Genomic DNA, 27,443 nt, shown 5'->3' with positions numbered 1-27,443 from the left:
AAATCGATTGTCGAATGCCTGAATCCTGATCCCAGTCTGACTAGTATCCTGTCTGAGGTGTTTGGTGTGGCTGTGGATTCCTGTCAGTTGTATACCTTTGCCTAGGCCTGCTTGCATTTCCATCTGCTATATATCCTTCCCTATCCCCATCTAGGGACAGGCTATGTTCTTTACGTTCGAGATGTGGGGCCGTCCCTACTGGGATGATCACCCTGCCTTTAGGCAAGGTCTGCCACAGTGAGGTTGGTTAAGATAGCAATCACACTGCTATATTTGTGTTTCCCTCGTTTAGCTGTTAAATGTATGTATATGTTGGTCCATTATGCACATGATCACATTACGGTTTGACGTATTGGTGATGTTCATGAGGGTCACCGTACCTGTGCCCTGCACGAATGGAACAAAGTGGTGTTATTTCATGGTAATAATTTCAATCATATAAATATCCGGGATGTACCTACACCTACATCTGTAAGAGATTTGTTTTAGATCCTGCTTTATAATAGCTTGGTTCAGAGAAATATCTTGTCATTTGTGATATGTTGCAGTAAAGATGCCCAGCAATTGATAGAAATGGTTAGGTGTGGTTGAATTTGTTGGTTTTTTTTTTACAACTTTTCTTTAATGCTTTTGTGTGAAATAAGTTTTGGGTATAAAGGTCGACTTACTTCACTGCGATTCTCAGGGTAAAATGAGTACAAGGGTGTAACTTTGATTCAATCCTTTTGTGAGTCCTTAGGGGACCTATGTTATCTGTATTTTATCACATTGTCTCATTCATTTGAAGTTTTCTGTTTCTTTATTCTTTTCGGTTTTAAAGATTTTAGAAACAGATTTAAGAATGAATGTCTACATCAGATAAATTCTGGTAATGCAGCATAATTGTAATCTCAATTATCTTCCAAGTTCTCGCCAAGTTACCTCTGGGAAAAATGACAACAGAAAAAAACAATGCAAATATTAATATCATTATTGTCAGCTTTCAAAAATCATTTCCAGGTACATCTCCTCATAAATTTTTTTTTTATACTGCTGCCATCTTTGCGAAGGCCAACTCTGATTTAGTCAGCATTTTTCTGTGACGGATTGTCAATTATGCCATATGCATATTGGCCTATTCTTTCAGAAGACAATTATTTTTCACAGTAATTTTAGATGGACGTCTGTAAGTGGTTTTGCTGTGTTCATTATAGCACGTGGAGTATGGGGGCACCATGCTATAGAAAACATAAAATTCAGTATGGCTTTACACGGGATGACTTTTGGATGCTTAAGCACCCTAACAGCCATCTCAAGAATTCTCACTTCTGTGCTTCCATACACGAGGAATAATCACTTACTGAATGGAGATCTCTCCCAGCTGCCTGCCTCTATTCAAAGTAAACAGGTAGTTGTTCATAGATGAACAACTGCCTGTTTGCATGGGCCAAAGTCGCTTGGTTTTTAGGTGAGCTAAAAGCCAAGCAACTACAACAAATGAGCGATTCTCACTCACTTGCCCTGTCAAGTCCCGTATTTAAATGGGATGACAGTCATCCGTAATCGCTCTTTCGCCAATCAGCAAGTGTAAATCCACCTTAACAAGCTTCTCGTCAATAGAACTTTCCTTACCATCTGCTTCAGGAAAGCTTAATGCCTGTGCAGGTTCTCACCAACCATTAAGATGGTAACAGGACAAAAGCCAGTTTTAGACAGTGTGGTTTTTGGCAAAATTAAAAATGTCACATTCTTTGGGACCCTGGGGTGCATTGGGGGGTCGTAGGCTGTACTTAAAATAAGGAGTCATTGGTAAACTACTGAATTACTATTAAAACATTGCCCCTGTTTTTTATTAATTGGACAAGCCCTTTAACTCATATTGCACAAAATGCATTATAAAAACGGCAGTGTCCCAAGTAATACAGCCATATCATGACCACAACTATTACACGTGAATAAAGGCCCATTTACATGCAAAGACAATCTTTCAAACGATTGAAAGATTAACAGATTTAGAACGATTGAAAGATTGAAAGATTACTAGCATGTGAGCTGGGCTCTGCACACAGCTGCTTTGTTCTCGCACAGGCTGTCAGAAAAATACAATATAATCTCTGACTCCCGCGCAGAACACAGCGTGCTGTCCCTGTTATCTCTCTCCGGCTGAACGATGGATTTTAAGCTCACCTTAAAATCATTGTTCAGCCGAAGAGTGAACGATGGCAGCGTTTACACACAATGATTATCGCTCATATGCCATCATTTGAACGAATTTTGAGCAATAATTGTTGAGTGTAAATGGGCCTTAAATAATATTACCATACTGTTCCTGAATAACACCACTATTCAAGTTATTGTATTCTCAGAATCACTCCCTTTACATGTCATTTGTATTCGGCTGAATTCACACAAAGAGTTAAGCTCCCCACAGTACTACATAGCTGATAATGACATTATTAAGGAATCAGCTGTTATTAGGGAATTCCTTAACATAATGCTCAAAGAACTTTCATGATGTATTTTCCAAGCCAATTAAGTGGAATTACTATTCAAGTTTTCTTCCCATAGTCAATTTATTTCCATTTAGTGATTTTTCTTTATTAGTAGCACTTACATGAAAGTCAATTTGCATTCTAGATTACCAGAATGCTGTCGGTAGCTCTGGCAACAATCCCCAGAGAAAAGGCTTACTATTCTTAAATGCTTAGGGTCCTTTTAGATGAGCCGATTATCGTTTGAACAAGCGAGTGACGTCACTGCTAGCTCGTTGGCTCTCGTGTAGCATGTTTATACAGGCAGCTACATCAACGGCTGGTTCAAAAAAGAATCGTTCAGAATCATTCAGTCTTATATATTTGCTGTATAAGCGAATGAGAAGGACTGAACGAGCGCTGTTTAAGCCGAACGATGAGTGAACGAGCCAACAGTGGATTTTATGTCTCCTCCAGATTCTGCAGCAAATGCCGCCTATAGCATGCAATGGCAAAACACACGATTTTCTACCCACGAGCGGAAATAGATTGGGAGCTGGCACATCCGCAGCACAGATATGAAGATGGCAGACAGGTATGCAGGGGTCGCCGGCCAGGCACCGGGTCAGATTCCGCTGTGGAATTCGACCTGGCAGTGTGCAGGCAGCCTAAAAGTGGGACAGAATTCATGAACCTAGCTGGATCCAGATTTAGGAACTAAGAGGTGTTGTATAAAGCATGCACACCAACCCTGAATGACAGTACACAACCTCCATAAGGTCTTGGATAGCACTATGCCCATAATACAGTATGCATTGAAACATGTCACAATGAATTTCTATATACGTTTCTCAGAAAACAAACTCCTGTGACTGCCTATTATTTCCGAAGTACAGTATTGCCCTATAGCTCTACAGCTGATTATGGTCACCTCATTAAAACATCCAACGCAGTTCTGCAAAAGACAGTGTGCATAATGCCTATATGTAAGTTGCAATTAAAGGAAACCCATTACTAGGTTCATGCTGACCGAAAACCAGAGAATGAACTCGGGACAGGCACCCACATTGCAGGCATTTAAGTTTTTCAGAAAAAAACAAACGTCGCAAAAAGGATTTGAAAAAAACGTGGAAGGCCCCACCAGCCTCTCTCAGTACAAATCACCTAGATTAACAGGTCTCCCCCATATAGAAACAGGGAGAGATCTGTCAATCTATGTAATTCTGGGTACATGCACATGAACGTGTTTTCCCTCCAAATTTGAGACCAAAAAAGCAGTCCAAAAAGCAGGCAGAAATAGCACCCGTTCATTTGAATAGGTGTATCCACGTGAGCCTTTTTTTCTTGGACAAATAGTCCAAATTAAAAAAAGATTGCAGCAATGTCCTATTCTTGTCTGATTTTCAGATGAGAAGAGCACATGTCAATGCGCTGTGTTCAGCACATCAGACATCACACGGTGCTCATCCAATCCGAGTGTCCAAAAATCTTGGGTGCAACTTTAACATCGCTCATGTGCATGCACCAACAGGCAGGAAGTGGCCGGTGTGGCGCCGCCCTGTAAATTCAATCCTCATTCTGAGCATACTTTCAAAGTATATCTTTTCTGAAACTCAGCCGCATTTCAGAATACAACATGCATGCCTGCAATGGGGATGCTGGTCATGACTTCATGCTGCCTGTGATTTGGATAGCATGAACCGAGTGACAGGTTCCGTGTAAACATGAAGAATGTCCGGCACAAGTACATAAAGTGGGTGTACCCATTGTGTTAATAACAGCTGAAGACTTGAAATTATTTTACAATATATACTATTGAGATAGTACTAGTCTGGTAATATTTATCTAGAATATCTAAAAACGTACCAATTTTAGAAATTAGGCAAAAAATAGCGGAAATAAAAAAATGCTTTAAAAAAATTCTCTGAGTATGTAGAAGTAAGGATATGATTATCCGAGTGACTTTGAAGTACTCTGCACTCTCTTATTAAATAATTCAGTCTAGCAACACATCATCCATAATACACTCCACACCATATTGCAGTTGCTATTGGCATGCGTGGTAATTGCTGCCAGTACACAAGGGGAATCTGCGTATCCCCTACTGGCACTTGATAAACCTTTTGGATTCTCTCACCCCTTGCTCATGGCCAAATATAGCACTTTTATTGAATAATTACAGTAATCACAATGACTTTGGAGTATTCTCATTAAAAACAAAAATAAGACATTCAGTAACCTATCACCTCATAAATTAGCAAGTGAAAGACATTTCTCCGTCTTTATGGATTCCTGCCACTAACATCAAGATCATAACTGAAATGTGGCCAAAAAAATGTTTCATCTGTAATCACATGAAATATGAGCATCGAAAATCTTAAAACACTTTGGGCCTAGGATCAGCTACCCAGCCATTCACTTGGCGCTACTATGAAAGTAACATCTACATTAAAAGGAAAAGTTATAGACATGACATAAAAAAGATGACAGATAAGCATGGGGGATGCGATCTTTATTGGCTTGTGTGGCTCTGTGCTCATACAATGATTGTGATGGTGGGAAAATAGTAGAAGGCCCCTTTGAGTAATGTATGGATAAGACATGGCTGCCAAACTTATTTTCTCATCATTTTCTAAAATTCTATTCATAATTTGTTTTTTCACAGGGTCTCCGAGCTAATAAAAAATATAGAATATATATTTATTTGTATGCTGAATGCTTAGCAGGTGATGTAACTAGAGAAGAAGTTATTTGTCATTATTTTGCCCTGTTCTGTGCTGCACTTTTGAGTCGATGCTGCTAGGACTTGCAGTGAGCAGGTGTGAGGGGTTAAATACTGATGCATATATAGCCAGAGGCGTAACTAAAGGCTCAGGGGCCCCGATGTAAAATGTGAGCTGCCCCCCCCTCTATCTGTTTCTGTACCCGTACCCATACCTAAAACATGCTGCACAGAGACATAACTTGAAGCTTCTTGTCCCCAATGCAAAACTTGCAACAAAGCCCCCAACTATAATGGTTTATTCATAGTACTGGGCTCCCTATATGGAGAAAAGAGGCCTTATGGGCCTTCTAAGGCTCCTGGGCCCGGGTGCAACCGCATCCCCTGCACCCTCTATAGTTACGCCCCTGTATATAGCTATGAATATAATTACTGGACTTTATATATGTTCTTGTCAGTATCTTTAGAGAGGTCACATAACTGTGTTTTATTACTTTAACTTTCCTGCGGTGGACTAAGAGAGAGTGAGCTACCCATTGATTGACTGAAGGGCTAGGTATTAAAGGCAGGCCTGGATGTGACTCGGCAGTTTTTGCAGACAGCATAGAGCCTTATGAGCAGTGAGCTGCCCCAGTTTTGCTGGAGAGCTGGGTTTTCCTATACTAGAGAAAGAGAGAGCACAAGTTGGATTCCTAGAGTGGTGCTACCCAGCTGCTGCAACAGAAGTGCCATAGGGAGGTTTGCTGATCGACCAAGGAAACACCAGCAGCAATTACCAACCATAAGTGCTGAGCCATTACTGGGAGATAGAACACAAGTGAGAGCCTATAGACTAAGAGCCAGTATTCGGATATTCAATTTTCAGTGGTGCATAATCATGAGTACCATCCTCCAGGCTCTTTGCTAGTAAAACAGTTTATTCTGGCTTTATCGCTGTACAACCTCTCTAAGGGTACTGCACTAGTAATGTGTTCAGGGGACAGTGAATGCATATTTCAGTTAGCGGATTTAGTCATTTGGTTTCAAATAGCATCCGTGGAGCAATTTATCCTTGGCCAAGGTAAACCATTTATTGACTGTGATACTTTTATACAATGTGCCCATTATTAAGGACATCCTATTTGTAGGGTACGGATTGGGTTATAGTGTTAATCTAATGTTAGTAATCTGCTTGCATTGTATACAGTTGTAAATAATGCTGTTGTACGTTATTGCCATATTATTTTTTATAAGAACATTCAGTAAAGCATTGTTTGTTCAACTGAACTGTTGTAAAGCCTCTCCATCACCGGTGTCATATTCCGCCCCTGCAACCCAATTACCGCATAAATGACTACATTTCCCATGATTCCCCTTACAGACATAGTTGGGTTTACAGTTGCCTACATGTCCCTCTAGTGCAAGGTGTAAGGTAGTACTGTAACTACCTATTGTTTGAATGCAGTGCAGCTCTGGTATTGTTTCATCTCCCTTATTTGCATATTACCGAGAGGACTATGAATGGCCTTATAAGTCTCCTCGCTCAATCACCTTCTCAGTGCTCAACCAAATGAGAAAATATAGTATTCCTGGCTCTGGTATTGAGACACTGCTCTAAAAGGGAGCAGTGCAGATAAGTGAAATATGTCCTATACATCAGGAAGAGGGAAGACAACCATGTGTTCCATGTACTGGACATCACACAAGAAGAAGATGACACCGGGAGCACAATGATATGACTCCATGTAAGACTGAGAAATGGCTCGTTCACATCAGCATTGGAGGTTCAGTTTGCAATCTCCATTGCTGTTTTCTGTTAAAATACAGGACAAAGTAGTAGATCATTTACACTGGTTTCCTTTGGGCAAAACAGATACTTGAAGGTCAACCAGTCTACTATAAAAGTGATCATAGTTGTGTGGTTGTGCTTAAAGTGAAACTCAGCACTACTAGGGTTATGCAAGATACCAAAAGCAGTTAATTCCTTCACTCTGGTTCTTGAAATGCAAGTTACTAAGGTACTCTGTATTGTATAGGTCCTTAATAACAAAATTGCTGCATGCTACTAATCTGTACTTGCAAAGTTGCTAGAATAACTCTTAATTCTCTGACATGACTTTCTGCTCTGCAGCTATTGGCTGAAGCTTCACCTCACAGACTTCCTGTTCAGCCAACCCCTGCATGCAATTATCTGAAAGAGAGCAGAGAGCTCTTACTATTAACTGTATTTTTTGGAAATACACAACGGAGGCTTCTATAGAAAAACAGCAAGTAAAGATCTTGAAAAACCATGAAGAATTGATGCAGAAACTACACTAAAGGATTGAATCACTTTTAATTATATAAAGAAGAGTTAGTTGCTTGAAACCAGAATACATTGTAACGAGGTTTTCCCCCAGGGAATAAGTACCTCTTTCTTGATATAATTGGAGGTCCCATTTGTCAGTCTCTAAGCAATCAGAGCTTTATGGCTAATCAAATGGATGTACCATGAAACCCTGTTATAGTAAAATACCTTGAAGTATACCAACTACAGTAGGACATAAATGCTCTTAAACACTATGAAAACTGAGACTAGTGATTGGCCACAGTGATCACAAGCTTAGAAGGCACATGACTGCAATATTTGGAAGCACATGGAGGTTGGAGAGGACCCAAATAGCTGGGGGCCTAAGTGCCATGGGTGTCAGTGTGTTGTCTTCATTCAGCCTACTTTTTTAATTAATTTTTTCCAACACTAGACAACCCCTTTAACCTTTATGTGATCTGGGAGGGCCCAAGGTAGTATGAGGACCCTCCCCTGGTTCAAGGAATAAGGGTCCTATCTCAGCCTGCCTCTTTTCTGAGGTCCTGGTGGGTATCACCAGTGTTATTGGGACTGCATCTTTGTCCAATGGTGTCAACCACGGGGCTCAAACACATAGCTCTGCAGCTGAGCCATAGGCCAGATAGTGATACTGAAAGTAGCTTTCGTCCAAACATTTCGCAGTCCATAATATGCTTCCTCAGTTGGACATCCACTTTCTTTTGCTGTTGCCATCAACAAAATTTTCAGATTGTCCAACTCATCCTTGGTTTCGAGGTAGATGTGCAAAATCTCAGTCTTGTTTTTAAAGGGGTTTTCCCGTGAAAGCAAGTGGGGTTATACACTTCTGTATGGCCATATTAAAGGGGTTGTCCCGCGAAAGCAAGTGGGGGTATACACTTCTGTATGGCCATATTAATGCACTTTGTAATATACATCGTGCATTAAATATGAGCCAAACAGAAGTTATTCACTTACCTGTTCCGTTGCTAGCGTCCTCGTCTCCATGGTACCGTCTAACTTCAGCGTCTAATCTCCCGATTAGACGCGCTTGCGCAGTCCGGTCTTCTCCCTTCTGAATGGGGCCGCTCGTGCCGGAGAGCTGCTCCTCGTAGCTCCGCCCCGTCACGTGTGCCGATTCCAGCCAATCAGGAGGCTGGAATCGGCAATGGAACGCACAGAGCCCACGGTGCACCATGGGAGAAGACCTGCGGTCCACCGTGGGTGAAGATCCCGGCGGCCATCTTTGCAAGGTAAGTAAGAAGTCACCGGAGCGCAGGGATTCGGGTAAGTACTATCCTTTTTTTTTTTTTTTTAAACCCCTGCATCGGGTTTGTCTCGCGCCGAACGGGGGGGGCTATTGAAAAAAAAAAACAAGAACAGTTTCGGCGCGGGACAACCCCTTTTAATGCACTTTGTAATGTACATTGTGCATTAATTATGAGCCATACAGAAGTTATTCACTTACCTGTTCCGTTGCTGGCGTCCCCGTCTCCATGGTGCCGTCTAATTTCAGCGTCTAATCGCCCGATTAGACGCGCTTGCACAGTCCGGTCTTCTCCCTGGTGAATGGGGCCGCTCGTGCCGGAGAGCTGGTCCTCGTAGCTCCGCCCCGTCACGTGTGCCGATTCCAGCCAATCAGGAGGCTGGAATCGGCAATGGACCGCACAGAGCCCACGGTGCACCATGGGAGAAGACCCGCGGTGCATCGTGGGTGAAGATCCCGGAGGCCATCTTAGTAAGGTAAGAAGTCGCCGCAGTGCGGGGATTCGGGTAAGTACTAAACAGTTTTTTTTTTAAACACATGCATCGGGTTTGTCTCGCGCCGAACGGGGGGCCTATTGAATAAAAAAAAAAAACGTTTTGGCGCGGGACAACCCCTTTAAGCTTAAATCGACCATAATGTCCTTGCTGTATATTATTTCCCTGATCTAAGGGTGGTGGCAGTGAGACAGAAGATCTGCACCTATTACAGACCACAATCCTGTGATGCCTATTCCAAAGGCAGCGGAGAAGCACCAGGCCAATATAGGATGCCTGGAGTGTAAGACAGCTGTTGCTCGACAGTTGTGTGGATATCCCGTATTAGCACAAGAGCCCGTACCAAATGATAGGCCTGAATTTCCAATGGCCGAATCTGCAAGCCTGGTTCAGAAACCGAAAGGATGCCAATATACCTTCCATACATGCTAGTGTGAAAAGATCACATTAGTCATGAAACATGACTATTTATATTGTGTGCATGCTTCCAGACAACCCAACGCCAATGTGCAACCCCGCAGCCAGTAAGAATTCCACACCGCATACCGTACAAACAAATGCATTATGATACTTGGAAACAACCATATGACGTTGCCATTATACCATATAAAAGAGCACAGTTCAACCAGGTACTTAAAGGGGTTGTCCCGCGCCGAAACGGGGTTTTTTTTTTTTCAATAGCCCCCCCGTTCGGCGCGAGACAAACCCGATGCAGGAATAAAAAAAAAAAACGGCCAGTACTTACCCGAATCCCCGTGCTCCGGCGACTTCTTACTTACCTAAGTAAGATGGCCGCCGGGATCTTCACCCACGGTGCACCATGCGGTGCACCGTGCGGTCCATTGCCGATTCCAGCCTCCTGATTGGCTGGAATCGGCACACGTGACGGGGCGGAGCTACGAGGAGCCGCTCTCCGGCACGAGCGGCCCCATTCAGAAAGGAAGAAGACCGGACTGCGCAAGCGCGTCTAATCCGGCGATTAGACGCTGAAATTAGACGGCACCATGGAGACGAGGACGCTAGCAACGGAACAGGTAAGTGAATAACTTCTGTATGGCTCATAATTAATGCACAATGTACATTACAAAGTGCATTAATATGGCCATACAGAAGTGTATACCCCAACTTTGTTTCGCGGGACAACCCCTTTAACTAGCAAATAGAGATGAGCGAGCATACTCGTTAAGGACAAATACTCGAGCGAGTATCGTCCTTTTCGAGTATCTGCCTGTTCGTCTGCAAAGATTCGGGTGACGGCGGGGGTGAGCAGTGGGTTGCGGGAGTAAGCAGGGGGGAGTGAGGGGAGGTAGAGAGATCTCCCCCCCTGCTCTCCCCCACCGGCACCCGAATCTTTGCAACACAACCAGGTATCAATTTTGTTATGTTACCTCAGGCATTCAGAATATGCCTAACCCCTCTACATATGCCATGTATCCAGTATATTGCTGCTTAAAGGGACTGTCCAAGATTAGAAAATCAAGGCTGCTTTCTTCTAAAAACAACGCCACACCTGTCCCACAGGTTTTGTCTGATCTGAACTGTAATAGTACATGAGACTTGTAGCTAGGTGTAGGGTTGTTCAGAGAAGAAAGCAGCCATATTGTTTTACTTCTCGACAATCCCTTTAAGCATTCACTTAGAAAATAATATATCCCATCTACAGCTAACATCCTGTAGAGTAACAGACTGGAAAATGATTTAACAAAAAAAAAGTGGATTATAGATGATCATTGAATTCTGTAAACGTGGAAATGCAGGAAGAGCAACCGGCACGCTTTTAAATGTGTCTACACTGTATGTAACGTCAATAGGGCTTTTATTAAGACACTCCGTGCTCATCTTGGCCAGAGTCCGGAGGAAGGTTCTATAAACGCTTGTATCTCTTGTATTTGTAAAGACGTCAAAGTGTAAAAACAGAATCAGTGTTGACCTTGGCTCCTTATCTTACTGTCAAACAATTCACTGAGTTTTACTTTACATATTTAATCAAGAGAGGTCTACACTGTCCAGTAATGTGCAGAATAACACCGACTTAACAGCTAACACTTCAATAAAAAACAGCAGACTAAAGTATAAACCTGAACATTGAAAAATGTTTAACCCTTTCCAATCCACTGTCTGACGTCTAAAGACATTCTGATTGACGGATGTACAGCTCCGATGTTGGCATACATCCGGCAGGGTATTCTTACTGTAGATTACTGGCCACTCTGTTATCGATACTCTCTCCAGCAAGTCACATACCACAGTACTGGCTCTAGCCAGCAGATGGCGCCATTGTATAATGGCAGAAAGAGAAAACCCCCTAGGAAACCCTGAATCCAAAATTGGATTGCAAAGGGTTAATACTAGTCTCACTCTCCCCCATATTAATTTACTCAAACTAGAAAACTAAAGATTAACCCTTTTCCTGTTGGCCGTAGTCTTTTTTTTTTGTCTTGTGCAGCATCTAGACATACACAGTTAAGAAGGATTGAATAGGAGATATACTGCAGGCACCATCTATAGGGACTGCAGAGTTTGCATTATAGCGAAAGATTCTTGGACTATAGATTTGGTAATACATATATGCTGATTTTTATGTTACTGCATGGGGAGCTGCCTTTACAGAAATGCTACAATTTGGAAAACCCTTTAAAGTGCATTTTTAACCGCTGGGTGACATAACTAATTTTAACCTTAAGAGCCAGTAAATTGTTTCCCCTTTTGTGTTCCAGCAGTCGTAACAGTTTTTTTCAATCAATGTAACTGTAGGAGACCTTCGCAACTGTGTTCTGAGCAATATCACGGTAATTTCTCATGGCAAAATTTAAGCCCCTCCCTGAAAATAAGTCCTAGCTATATTAAAAAATACCTAACAGGCGCTGTCCGTTTTGCCGCATTTCTCCTCTGGCATTTCCGCGACAGTTGTTTGTAGTCTTTAGCCACCGCTTTCTCGTCAGAGGGTTCAAATATCCCACCTCCAGGAAGCACTGGCTCTATGAGTTCTTGAGAGCCGCAACTCAGCCAATCACTGTAGTGTTGGATGAACGAATCGCAGCCATCCAATACGAAAGCTGTGATTGGTTCACCAAGCCCTGCAGTGATTGGCTGAGTCACGGCGCTCAAGAACCAATCAGAGCCAGTGGTTCCTGGAGGCGTGATTTTTGAACCCCCTGAACAGGAAGCCGTGGCTTAAGACTATAAACAGTTGCCACTGAACTGACGGAGGAGAAGTGCGGCAGAGCAGACAGCGCCTGTTAGGTAATGTATTGTTTATTTTGTTTTTTTTTAATGCGGCTAAGGTTTATTTTAGGGACAAAGAATAGGACTTCCTACTGTAAAAGTTGCATTGCACCGCAGGAAAACTGCGATTTTGTGCGATGCAATACAAAAGAAGGCTCCATAGGGAAACATGGGCTACAACACATCAAAAATCGCGGGTGTATGGAGCATGCCGCGTTTTTTTCTCTCACAGTGTAGCAGGCTACAAAATATTGTTAATGTGAAGGAACCCATTGGAAAGCATGGGCTTCACATACATGCGACTTGTAGCACTGTCGCATTGCGAGAAAATCGTGCGATTTTGTCGCTCATGTGAAAGCGGCCTAAGGGTGCCTACCCATTGGTGATATTTTTTCTTGCGATGTGAGAGTGATGATTATGAAACCAATGCTTTTCAATGGTTCCACACTCATTTGTGATTTTTACTTCTAAGTCTCGCAGCGCAGAGAAAAAAAATCTGCAATATCGCTCAGTGTTTTCAATGGGGCCGGTGGCAGCAGTGCTAGCCCCATTCAAAACATAGGGAATACATCACAGACTTCTGCGGGAATACATTGCGTGGGGGCCGCGGGGGTGAAGGAACCCTCTGCCACAGCTGTCACAGCTGTGTCAGAAGTCCGTAATGCTATCCCCTTGCTTTCAATGGGGTCGGCACTACTGCAGCTCTTTTGAAAGCAGCGGGTTGCAGGCAACCCCCGCCGCGGTGATTTTTGGGGAAGGGCTTGAAATATAAGCCCTTCCCTGAAAGTTAGCCATAGCTGTAAAAAAAACTATATATATATATATCTTCTCACCAGCATGGCAGTCTTCTTCTGTGTTCTGGAGGCCAGGGATTGAAAAATCCCTGCCCCCAGAAAGCGATGGTCTCATTGGCTGAGCCCTGAACAAATCACAGGCAGCGCTCTGCCATTGAATGACAGCTGAGCACTGCCTGTGATTGGTCACAGCACTCAGCCAATCACAGGCAGCGCTCAGCCATTCATTTAGTTCATCCCCACAGGTATGAAGGAAACCTCTGCCATAGCTGTCACAGCTGTGGCAGAAGTCTGTGATGTATTTCCTATGTTTCCAATGGGGCTGGCACTGCTGCCGCCGGTCCCATTGAAAGCAGTGTGCGATATCGCAGAGTGTTCTCTGTGTTGTGAGGCATTTGCTCTCGCAGCGCAAGAAAAGATATCGCCAATGGGTAGGCACTAGAAATGAGCGAGCACCAAAATGCTCGGGTGCTCGTTACTCGGGACGAAATTTTCGCAATGCTCGAGGGTTCGTTTCGAGTAACGAACCCCATTGAAGTCAATGGGCGACCCGAGCATTTTTGTATATCGCCGATGCTCGCTAAGGTTTTCGTTTGTGAAAATCTGGGCAATTCAAGAAAGTGATGGGAACGACACAGCAACGGATAGGGCAGGCGAGGGGCTACATGTTGGGCTGCATCTCAAGTTCACAGGTCCCACTATTAAGCCACAATAGCGGCAAGAGTGGGCCCCCCCCCCCCGCACTGTCAGCGTAAAGATCGTTCTCCTCTGCCATAGCTGTAACAGCTGTGGCAGAGAAGAACGATGTTTGCCCATTGAATTCAATGGAGCCAGCAATACAGCAGGTTCCACTGAAAGCAATGGGCTGCCGGCGATCGCAGGATGAATTGTCGGGAAGGGCTTAAATATATAAGCCCTTCCCTGCAATTCATCCAGAAATGTGTTACAATAAAAATATATACCGGCGTATAAGGCGACGGGGCGTATAAGACGACCCCCCAACTGTCACCTTATACGCCGGCAATACAGTGGAGCAAAGAATAAAAATCATTACTCACTTCTTCTGACGTTCTGCGGTGCTGATGCAGGCTGTCGCTCCCTCCTGGTCCACGGCAGAGCATTGCTTTCTGGACGCAGGGCTTGAAATCCCCGCCTCCAGAAACACACGTGCCTTCAGCCAATCACAGCCATTCAATGACATCATTGTCATTGGCTGTGATTGGCTGAAGGCACATGTGTTTCTGGAGGCGGGGATTTAAAGCCCTTCGTAGAGAAAGCAATGCTCTGCCGTGGACCAGGAGGGAGCGACAGCCTGCAGCAGCGGCGCAGAACGTCAGAAGAAGTGAGTAATGATTTTTATTCTTTGCTCCACTGTATTGCCGGCGTATAAGGTGACAGTTGGGGGGTCGTCTTATACGCCCCGTCGCCTTATACGCCAGTATATATTTTTATTGTAACACATTTCTGGATGAATTGCAGGGAAGGGCTTATATATTTAAGCCCTTCCCGACAATTCATCCCGCGCTCGCCGGCAGCCCATTGCTTTCAGTGGAACCTGCTGTATTGCTGGCTCCATTAAATTCAATGGGCAAACATCGTTCTTCTCTGCCACAGCTGTTACAACTATGGCAGAGAAGAATGATTTGTCTTCTATATGTTCTCAATGGGGTCGGCGCTGCTGCCGCCGGCCCCATTGAGCGCATATAGAGAAGAGAACAGAAATCGCAGATCGCACATAGGTGCGATCTGCGATTTCTATGGCCTTAAGAAGGACCGTTGGGGTTCTTGAAACCTAAAATCACTCCTAACACTCTCCCTATAGCAGCTCCACCAAGATACCACTTTCCCTGAACTAATGTCAGAATGCATCTGTGGCGAGCCGCGGGAGGGGCAGATTTTAATACTCGGGTGACACCTAATCTCGCCAGCCACTCACTGCAGGGGGGTGGTATAGGGTTTGAACGTTGCAGGGGGAAGTTGTAATGCCTTCCCTGTCTTTCTATTGGCCAGAAAAGCGCGCAAATTTCTCAGGTAAGAAAATGAAAGTAACCCGAACACCGCGTGGTGCTCGTTACGTGTAACGAGCATCTCGAACACCCTAATACTCGAACGAGTATCAAGCTCGGACGAGTATGCTCGCTCATCTCTAGTAGGCACCCTTAGACTACACATTTACCGTGCTCTATCACTGCTTGTATTCAAAAGATGCTCTCCTCTAGGAAATTACAACATACATAGACGTTTGTTGGGATCCACATTGACATCCATATGTGATGAATTTTTGTAGATAGATAAATAGATATTAGAAGGATAGATATGAGATAGATAGATATGAGAGAGATAGATAGATAGATAGATAGATAGATAGATAGATAGATAGATAGATAGATAGATAGATATGAGATACATAGATAGATATGAGATAGATAGATAGATAATAAGGTAGGTAGGTAGGTAGGTAGATAGATAGATAAATGGATAGATATGAGATAGATAGATAGATAGATAGATAGATAGATAGATAGATAGATAGATAGATAGATAGATAGATAGATATGAGATAGATAGATAGATATGAGATAGATAGATATGAGATAGATATGAGATAGATAGATAGATAGATAGGTAGATAGATAGATATGAGATAGATAGATATGAGAGAGATAGATAGATAGATAGATATGAGATACATAGATAGATATGAGATAGATAGATAGATAATAAGGTAGATAGATAGATAGATATGAGATAGATAAATGGATAGATATGAGATAGATAGATAGATATGAGATAGATAGATAGATAGATAGATAAATATGAGGTAGATAGATATGAGATAGATATGAGATAGATATATAGATAGATAGATATGAGATAGATAGATAGATAGATATGAGATAGATAGATAGGTAGATAGATAGATATGAGATAGATAAATGGATAGATATGAGATAGATAGATAGATATGAGACAGATAGATAGATAGATAGATAGATAGATAGATAGATAGATATGAGATAGATAGATATGAGATAGATAGATATGAGATAGATAGATAGATATGAGATAGATAGATTACATGCCTACAACTAGGTCAGTATTGGAAGCCTAGCTGAAGAGACTCATGAAAAATGAGGCCAAAGTGCATAATTAATGATTATTCTATTGTTGAGAACTGTATTGATGGGATAAGTCAGGGTCATTTATTTGTAATTTATTTCTGTGAGTAGAGAAATTAGGCTGCAAGAGGAGAGGAAAGTTATTTAAAATACTAACAGATGTTAACATATTCCTTAAAACATCAATCAGAGCCTCCAAGCTATAGAGGTTTTCTACAAGGTCCTGTGTTATACATTGCATGCTATGCTTACAGCCTGTATTTAGGACAATGAATATATTCTTTTACTACTTAATTCATCTTCTTTTGAATGTGAATATAAAAATATCTATAGTATATCTAGCTATTTGTAAGTGTATCCTAGCAAAATATAAAGGTTGTTCAAGAACCTGCTGAAGTGCGCCACCTTTCTTATGAGTGTGTATTACCACTACAAAACTTTTTGTACTGTTAAATAAGTTCATCTGAGAATACTGCACTTATAAGCACTGCCATAAACTGTGACTTGTAAGCTGCGGTACATGCACATGTTGTATATTAGCTACAGCCTTTCTGACAACAAATCCGCACCATAACGGCTCCTGTAAACGAGCGTAGGCGTATATTTGTTTGCGAAACTAAGACGTGATTTTGCTGCGAAGGAAGCGCTTTCATGTGCTTTTGCGTGCATAGCAGCGCTGTTTACTGCGCTTTTTCGCGCTGCCGGGTTCATTCGCATTTGTGCGCGAGACACGCGCTGTGATTTATTTGGCTGAGCAGTCTAATTAGTCCCTGGTCTTATCAATTAACATCGCAAAATCGCGCAGTTCCATGTGCGATTTAGTGCTGACAGGATGCACATTTGCACATCCCTTTAAGGCCCTGGCACACTAGCGGTTTGTTTTTTTTTCATCCATTTCTAGTCTGTTAGAAGAAAAAAAAAACCAGATTCCACATGACCAGCATGAAAAAACTCATCGCATGCACTATTCTGATCCATTTTACAGATGAGACTCCCCCCTCCCCCGAGCAGGCTCGGACCAGTAAGCAGTTACATGGGAAGAGCGATGCTCGCTCGACTAACTGCTGTATTTGTGCATGCTCGCTCATCTCTAGCTATAACACATACATGTTTTGTTTTTTTTTAACGCAAGTTTAGACCTAGCCTATATGTAATACAACGATAGGTCATTTTCCTGTCCTAGACTCCCACTGTTAACCCCTTCCTAAAGCACGTAGTAATCTATATATATAAAGCTGAAAGCCCTCACTGACTCACTGACTGACTGACTGACTCACTCACTGACTCACTGACTGACTGACTTGCCAAAAGTTCTCCAACTTCCCGATGTCGTAGAAACATGAATTTTGGCACAAGCATAGATTATCTCCAAAATAGGAAAAGTAATTGGGTCCCAACTCGATTATTCAATTCTAGCGCAAAAGAATTGGCGTCGAAATTTTACGTACATAATCTAAATCTGTCACTTCCCAATGCCTTAGAAACTTAAAATTTGGCACGAGCATTGATTATGACATAAATAGGAAAAGCTAATGGGTCCCAACTTGATTATTCAATTCTATGCGCAAAAGAATTAGCGTCCAAATTTTACGTACGGAATCTAATTTTCTCATTTTCCGGTGTCATAGAAACGGGAAATTTGGCACGAGCATTGATTATGTCATAAATAAGAAAAGCTAATGGGTCCCAACTCGATTATTCAATTCTATGCGCAAAAGAATTAGCATCAAAATTTTACGTGCGGAATGTAATTTTTTCACTTTCCGGTGTCATAGAAACAGGAAATTTGGCACGAGCATTGATTATGTCATAAATAAGAAAAGCTAATGGGTCCCAACTCGATTATTCAATTCTAGGCACAAAAGAATTAGGGTCCAAATTTTACGTGCGGAATGTAATTTTTTCACTTTCCGGTGTCATACAAATGGGAAATTTGGCACGAGCATTGATTATGTCATAAATAGGAAAATCTAATGGGTCCCAACTCCATTATTCAATTCTATGCGCAAAAGAATTAGCGTCCAAATTTTACGTGCGGAATGTAATTTTTGCACTTTCCGGTGTCATAGAAGCGGGAAATTTGGCACGAGCATTGATTATGTCATAAATAGGAAAAGCTAATGGGTCCCAACTCCATTATTCAATTCTAAGCGCAAAAGAATTAGTGTCCAAATTTTACGTATGTAATCTAATTCTCTCACTTCCTGATGTCATTTTATATAAAGGAAACGTCGCATGGTTACCTCCCCGTGGTATTTCCTGGGTAACGCAGAGAACTATGCAAAATGGTGAGCACATTTTTTTTCCTCAGTATCTCTAAAGTAACCACGACTTCATAAGATTTTCCGTGTGAACACCAGATAAACACCAGTACCAAATTAACTCGGGCGAAGCTGGGTATATCAGCTAGTAAAGTATATACTTGTAGAGCATACAAGAGCTTTTTTCTACCTATAGTAGGTCACAAGCTCTATATTTGTCCTTTGTCATACTATCATTTTGCTATCTCCTATGTACACTGTATCGATAATGGAAAATGCAACAATTAATATAATATTGTTATTAGACATCTCATTTCCATCTAGCCAAGAAACACATAAACATAGAATGTTCCAGATATTAGACAAAGCTCTAAAGACAACTTAACAAAATGCCTTGCGAGGACATAAAACACCATCTCCAGTGCAAACCTGATTTCCATCCCGCAGATTGAGATGTGTATGTTGTGTAACGTTCGTACCGCGGGGACGCAGCCTCACATTTCCTTCTGGCACACTGCGATGTAATAATGACTTACAATTGTTTTTTTTTCTTGGCTTGTGTAAACAGATATGTTGTTACTAAGGACTTCAATTGTCAAAGTGATAAAAAAAATGGAAACACAAATAAAAATGTTCTAATGGAAATTCTCTGGATCTCCATCCAAATGCTTACAAATGCAATATCAGCCTAATCACTGCAGACGCGCGGCGCTGAATTTATGTTCTGGTCACTGGTTACAGGGCATTTTTAGGATATTGCCTATGAGTTCTTACTAGGGCCATATTTTCACTCTGGACTGAAGTTTCCCCTGTAGTAGATAAGGGTGTAATCGAAAAGTCATTAAAACAGCTCTGACATAGACATAGCTCTGCCCTGGCATCTACTTTGTTATTGAAGCTGTAGCGGAAAGTAACACATAATTACTTTTATGATAGTGATAAGTACGATTGCCTTTAATCCTGGCCTCCTGCTTGTGTTTTTTTTTTTAGTTGATTTTAATATAAGCACATGAAGAAGATCAAAGTAGACTGTGGGATTCTTTATAAGAAGATGGAAACATACTGATACTATTTTCCTAACATAGGGAATAGAAAATCTAATCATGATTTAGTCATGACAACATCCCAAGTGACATCAATGCTTTAGTCTGGTTTAAATCGGCAGCGGATACATCATATATTATATTTATCAGCAATGATATTAAGCATCTCCGATTAGCACAGACAATATAAACTCTCGGCTAATTTTGGGACACAGCAGATGTTTGAAGGGATTCTACAAGTAAATGTATCCTTGCATTTACCACTGTGAATGCAGAAATCAAAGGAACTGGTCAAAGGCAAGAACCTCAGGCAAAAGAAGACTTTAAATGTCCACTTTAACCCTTTCCAACCCACTGTCTGACGTCTGAAGACATTATGATTTAAGGCTGTACAGCTCCGATGTTGTAAGACGTCCGTCAGGGTTCTCTTACTGTATATTGCAAGCCTCTCTGCTGTCAGAGCCTATCCAACGTGTCACCTCATGCAGTACTGGCTTTAGCCAGCATATAGCGCCGTTGTATAATGGCAGAAAAAGAGTAAGACCCCTAGGAAAACCAGGATACAAATTGGATTGGAAAGGGTTAAAGTCTTAGGTCCACTGTTTAATTCTGTTTACATTTGTAATGTTTTATATTTAGAGCTTTTCTTTCATTCTGTTACAGAACTTTAGCAGGCCTTTTTGGCACTTAAATTTTGTACTCCCCACTTACAAAAAATGATAACTTGTATTTTTAAGAAAGATTTCATATGGTGTTTACAAAAAAAAGTTATGCAGTTTTTGTGGCACTTTCTCATGCACCTTTTTGTAAGACAGCGCAGAAAATCCACAGAAGCGGATTCAAAAGGAATCAGAAATATAAAAGGAAAGACTTATATTTCTCCTTCCTGCTGGATCCACTTCTAATTTTGACACAAAAAACTGTATCAAAACCTGCCGCGAAAACCTGTATGCGAAAAAGGTCGTTCACACATGGTGATTTTGTTCAAATCTGCACCAAAATCTATGTCAAAATCCACAATTTTGACATGAATCTGCAGCAGATTGATGGCAGTTTCAGACGAATGTGTCTATAATAATGGCCAAATAATGGGACAAAACCAAACCACTGATTTCAATGGATTTCAGTAGTTTCATTTTCACTAGCTCGAGAAAAGATAGGACATGCCACTCGCGTAACTATAGGGGATGCAAGGGATGCGGTTGCACCTGGGCCCATAAGGCCTCTCTTCTTCATATAGGGGGCCCAGTACTATGAATAAAGCATTATAGTTGGGGGCTCTGTTACAGGTTTTGCATTGGGGCCCAAGAGCTTCTAGTTACACCTCTGCGTTAAGGGATAAGAGACTTTGTCGACCTCCAGATATACTTTTGCGCCTGGGCCCATGAGTCTTTAGCTACGCACCATATCTTTCCCGCATGTAGTGAATACTACATGCGGGAAAGATAGGGTAGGATCTATCTTCCCGCATTTTCTTTCAAACTCCTGTCCTATGGCACAGAGTTTGAATGACCGGCGAAGAGGAAGAACCTTTCCTCGCCCAGGTGCAACTACGCTCCATATCGGCAAGCACAGTTGCACATATGAAACTGTGCAGTTTCATATGTGAAACTGCCCTCAGTTGAAGGAGTAAAATCTGCTATGGTTCTGAATCAAAATCTGCATGAAATGGTATAGATTTTGCTGTGGGTTTTTTCACTATGCAAACCTGTAGCAATCTATCACCTTCAAACTGGATTCATGTCTCAGAAGAGCATTTCCAAGAACCAAGAAATTCCTCAAAGAGGTTGTCTCATGAAAATAATATCATCTATTCACTGCACAGCTGATAAGTATATTATTTGTGAGGGATCAACTGCTGGGATCCCGACCAACCATGAAAACATGCGTCCCATTCATTTCTATGGCTCTGCTAGAGTTACTTTAGCCAATTACAAGCATTCGGCTATCTCCAACAGTCCCATAGAGATAAATGGAGTTGTAATGCTTATCCTGGACCACCACTCCATTCAATCAGAGACACAACAGAGCTCCATTCTCATGATTGGTGGGACTTCCAGCCCTCAAACCCTCACAAATGAGATACTTGTCAGCTGTCCACTGCATAGATGATAAGTTATTTTTGTGGGACAACCCCTTTAAGTGTGCCATGGTCCAAAATGGAATCTGATCAACGGGACTCAGCTTAATGCCAAATCCATATATTGAATTATAATATTTGTAACATTAATGGGAAACTCTCACCAACTATAAGAACAATTCAGAGAATCTCTTTTCATACTCACCCAGTCCTCTGTTCCTACCGTGTCCCATGGCGAAGACATAGTGCACACACGAGATTGACTCTTTTCAGAAAGGACTGCACCCGCATTCCCATTCATCTGTATGCGAGAGCGGGCACAGCCTACTGAAAAGAGTCAAGCTGGTGTGTACTGAGTTCATCGATGGACACCGCAGTAAAAGGGGAGCAGGTAAGTCTGAAAAGAGGCTCCCCCGAATTCCACATTACCTAAACTATAAGCATCATAACTTAGTTTATGGTGCTCATAGCTGGTGACTTTAAATTAACTCAATCCATTGCTCAGAGGAAAGAAATGAATGAAACCCCATACGTACATTGCTGTTACGTCTAGACATGTATGAAACAACAACATGAAAAAAATAACATGCATAAAACCCTTTATGCCAATCTGTTCTTGCTTTGGATATGAAACATTCAGACGTCCATTAGGATAAAGAGAAATACAAGAAAAATAGCAGGAAAAGTCCTTTAAAGTATAGGAAAGGAAGTATATCAGTCTCCTTAAGTGACTTTCCACAAAGAATGAAATACTATAAGCCTATTGTATTATATCAAACTACAGGAATTATTAAATGGCCTGGCTGATCAGATTACAACATAAATTTAAAAGGATCTTTCACCATGTCAGCAAAAATCAGTGAGATTTTGTTTTTAATGAAAACCAGGCTACCTCAACAATGTTGTCATTGACGACCAACAGGAATTAGTATGCATCATCTCTAGAACCCAACCATTTATTAGGAGATGTCAGGGAAAGCCTGCGGTTACCATGGTTAAAACACTGTCATGATCAGACTTATGTTAAACACCTTGGCTGCCGCTTTATCAGAGAATTATCACGTTCTAACCTATTGTGTCATATCATTAGGAATGTGCCGTCTACAAAACAGTCTTCACAGCTACATCATGTACTCTAAGTCAAAGAAAATCCAGCACCTGGAAGGAGTTGTCATGCAGTTACATCTCAGGCAGATATACAAATGATTACAGTTGTGGTGATTACTTGAACGGTCTTGCCACGTGAGGCCCTAAAAGTGGTTCCACCCTTGGCCTATAAAAAGGCTCTCAGAGGCTCCTTGTGTGTAGTGACCCCTTTTTCCTCTTAGACCTTGTTGACCACTAGACTAGGGGTCCCCAACTCCAGTCCTCAGGGACCACCAACAGGTCATGTTTTTAGGATTTCCTATAGTAAGAACACCTGTGGCAATGTCTGAGGCACCGACAATAATTACATCACCTGTGCAATACTGAGGAAATCCTGAAAACAAGACCTGTCGGCGGTCCCTGAGGACTGGAGTTGGGGAACACTGCACTAGACGCCTCTACGACACAATTAAAGAGATTTCACCCAGTTAACAGAGTTTAAGAGGGGGCGTATTATTAGAATTCCAGAAGCCTGATGATCCTATAGACAAATTGCTCACCACTTGGGCCAATCTGACTAGACTGTTAGGAGGTGTTAGAACCAGTGGATGCGTGAGGGCACGCACAGAAGGCGACCAGGCTCAGTATGTCGTAGGCGGACCACCAGTACAGAGTATCGTCTGATTATCCGACAACTATGAGCAGCTCCCACTATAACGTGTCCGCCATCCAGAGATAGGTGGCACCATGCTTGCAGGCCCCTGCTGGAACTATTTCCAAGCACTTGACTGAAGGACATTTGGTCTCGCGACACCCATTACGTGTTCTGCCTTTGACATCCACCCACTGTCACCTCCATTTGCCGTGGTATTGTGAACAATGAAACTGGACTTCTATGGAGTAGAACCAGGTTGTCTTTAGTGACGAATCAAGGCTTAGTTTGGGCACTTGTAGTAGCCCAGACTTGAAGGCCACTTCAGAATGTCTTTCATGTTTGTCTTTTGCCTTTGTATTGTCAGCAACTTCTGTGTGCATGAAGTATGTGTTGCACCTCTGCAGGAATGAAAGGGTTAATGTCTGCAAATGAGCTGTCTCTGTCTAGGAATGTATCATTTTGTGTTGTGAGTTTGTGGTCACCTGAACATGCTATATATTAAAGGAGATGTCCCGAGGCAGCAAGTGGGTCTATACACTTCTGTATGGCCATAATAATGCACTTTGTAATGTACATTGTGCATTAATTATGAGCCATACAGAAGTTATAAAAAGTTTTATACTTACCTGCTCCGTTGCTGGCGTCCTCGTCTCCATGGTGCCGACTAATTTTCGCCCTCCGATGGCCAAATTAGCCGCGCTTGCGCAGTCCGGGTCTTCTCCTCTTCTCTATGGGGCTCCGTGTAGCTCCGTGTAGCTCCGCCCCGTCACGTGCCGATTCCAGCCAATCAGGAGGCTGGAATCGGCAATGGACCGCACAGAAGCCCTGCGGTCCATGAAGATAGAGGATCCCGGCGGCCATCTTCAGCAGGTGAGTATGAAGACGCCGGACCGCCGGGATTCAGGTAAGCGCTGTGCTGTTTGTTTTTTTAACCCCTGCATCGGGGTTGTCTCGCGCCGAACGGGGGGGGGGGTTTAAAAAAAAAAAAAACCCGTTTCGGCGCGGGACATCTCCTTTAATGTTTGCAGAATGTGAGTGTGAGTTAGTCTAAGGCCTCCTTCCCACGAACGGATTTACGCCGCGTAAATTCGCGGCAAAAATCCGCTGCGTGGCCCCCTGCTATTAGGTTCTATTGAACCTAATAGCACAATGCTCACGATGCGTAATTCCACCGCGGAATTACGCACCGCGATTTCTCCCGTCCTCACCCGCAGCATGCTCTATTTGCTGCGGGTGAGGACGGGCTGTACGCGCTGACGGCTTCCATTGCAGTCAATGGAAGCCGTCCGTTCACGCTATCTCCCGCTGTAACCAGCGGGAGATAGCGTGAAAAAACGCTTCCCCACCTACCGCCGCAGCGTCATTTGACGCGGCCGGCGCGTCACGTGACACTGCCGGCCGCGTCACGTGACGCGGTGGGCGTGTCACACGACGCGACGGCGGTGGGCGGGGAAGCGTTTTCACGCTATCTCCCGCAGGTAAGTATAGGGGCTCTGGGGGCGCCGTGACGGGCTTCACTGCGTAATATTACGCGGCGGAGCCCGTCACGCTCGTGGGAAGGAGGCCTTAGTCTGAGTCTTAGGCCTCATGTCCACGGGGAAAATCAGGCCCGCTCCGGATTCTCCATGGAGAATCCGTAGCGGGTCCCTCCTGCCCCGCGGACATGAGCGCTGAAAATAAGCATAAATAAGAATAAACTTACCTCTCGCACGCTCCGGATCCCTCCTTCGCTGCGGCGTCATCTTCTCTGCGTCTCGGCCGGATCTTCTTTCTTCGGCCCGGCGGATGCGCAGGATGACGTCGGTGACGTGCCCCGCGCATGCGCCGGCCCGAAGAAAAAAGATCCGGCCGCGACGGAGAGAAGATGGAGCCTCGGCGAAGAGAAGAATCGTGAGCAAATTCCCGCACGAAAATGGAGCATGGTCCAGATTTTTTCATGCTCCATTTTTAAAAAAAATCACTTTTATTGACCATCCGCGGGTATTTATCTACCCGCGGATGGTCAATGCATCCCTATGGGACGCGGATCCGCGTGCAGGAGAAGAGTTAAAATCCGCTGCGGATTTTAATTCTTCTTTTGCCCGTGGACATGAGGCCTTAGGGCTCAGTCAGACGAGCGGATATACGTGCGTGTTTCCGCGTGGAAAAATAAAAACCGCACCGCATGTGCGGGCGAAAATCCACATCTGCCAAAGATAGAACATATGGGTGGCAATGGACGTGGTCATGCGGATTTTTTCCCACACATGCGATACATTTTTTTCCTTGTGAAAAAACGTGCGTATATCCGCTTGCCTGACTGAGCCCTCTGTCTAAGTCTGGTCTAGTTAGCAAGTCAGTCAGTCTAAGGGCTCCTTCCCACGGACGGATTTCCGCCGCGTAATTCACAGCGGAAATCTGCTGCGTTGCCCGCAGCTATTAGGTTCTATTGAACCTAATAGCTCAGGACTCATGGTGCCGAATTCCACCGCAGAATTCCGCACCGTGAAATCACCCGTCCTCAACCGCGGCATGCTCTATTTGTCGCGGGTGTACGCGTGGTCGGCTTCCATTGCAGTCAATGGAAGCTCTTGTAGCACAGCGGAAGATAGCGTGAAATCGCCTACCACCGCCGCGTCATATGACACGGCCGGCAGCGTCATATGATGCGGTGGGCGTGTCATGTGACGTGGCCGGCGTGTCGCATGACACTGCGGCGCGTCACAATGAAGCATCATGCGGGAGCGAGGACGCCGGATCCGCAGGTAAGTTTGGAGGTCTCTGGGGGGGCGCCGTGACGGGCTCCGCCGCGGAATTCCGCGGTGGAGCCCGTCACGGCTGTGTGCAGCCGGCCTAAGTCTGAGTTAGCCAGTGCAAAAATCTGTCTGGAGGTCTGCAGAGGAGGGCATGAGTGAGCTTGCTCTATTTTAGAAGAAACCTTGCCTTGCCTACTGAGGCCCAGAATGGAGGAGGTCAAGAGGATGGCCTGATGGCTGCTTGAGGACTGCTACCCTCAGGAGTTCGCAGCCCAGAGTGTGAGAGAGAAGGAGATCGCCATGCAGCATTGAGAGACTTCTGAACGAGTGGGTGTTGACAGGTTGAGAGTCTGGAGATGAGTGAAGTGTGTCGTTATCCAGGAGCGGATCTGCACAGATAACTAGGACTGTGTGCCCTATATTCATCCTATGTTCTGCCTCCCTGTCTCACTACCCACTTTGCCTACACCCATGCTGTATTCTGGCGTATGTACTGTTGAACCGTTAGCATTGGTGTTTTCAAGTAAAGCAGCATTGACGCCGTTTTGTTTTCAACTGTACTCTGTGCATGTGGACTATCATTTCATCATCCCACTTTACCGCAGAGGAAGGAATGATGGCTTCACGAGTGACACAAGGACTAAGAGGTAATCTATTCTGTGGGTTATCCTCCAACCTCCCCCCCCCCCCCTTTAAAGGCCTCCCCCTTCGGGGCCTTGGACGTGTTCCTGGCTACCCTCCGGGTGGGAGACAGTAGTACCAACGTGACAAGGCCTGCGGCTCTTCCCCCCTCTTTCCTAGGCTAGGGCCTGCTCCTTGGTCGTTGCACACTGACGATGGCCCTGTTCGTGCCTGGAGACCTAGGGGTGAGCACCTCAATCCTGCCTTTGCTGTGGAGCAGCACACTTCCTTCACTGCTGGTGTGATGTTCTGGGGGGCTATTACATCCGACAGGGGCATTGGTCACTCCTAGTAGTGGGACACTAGCAGCTCAGCGAAATGTTGAGGACATCCTGCAACCATATGAGTAGCCTCTCATGGCGGCTTCCAAGAGGCATTTTCCAGCAGGATAATGCTCGGCTGCACACACAAAAGGGTTACAGGAATGTCCCCATAACATTGCCACACTCCCGTGGTCTGCCTGGCCGCCGGATTTATCACCAGTAGAACATAAATAGGACCATCTGGGACATCAACCTCGACAGCCTATGAGTTTGCTCTTTCTAGA

At 43.6% G+C, this 27,443-nt stretch overlaps 1 protein-coding gene across 1 annotated transcript in view; it reads right to left on the bottom strand.

Moving 5' to 3' along the window:
- Positions 1 to 27,443, bottom strand: part of COL26A1 (collagen type XXVI alpha 1 chain) — a 416,532-nt gene that overhangs the window by 264,143 nt on the left and 124,946 nt on the right. The window lies entirely within an intron of this gene.

Source organism: Eleutherodactylus coqui, chromosome 4 (genome assembly GCF_035609145.1).
Source record: "Eleutherodactylus coqui strain aEleCoq1 chromosome 4, aEleCoq1.hap1, whole genome shotgun sequence".
NCBI lineage: Eukaryota > Metazoa > Chordata > Amphibia > Anura > Eleutherodactylidae > Eleutherodactylus > Eleutherodactylus coqui.
Note: the sequence above shows the minus strand (reverse complement) of the source record. Positions and strands in the feature narration are given on the sequence as shown.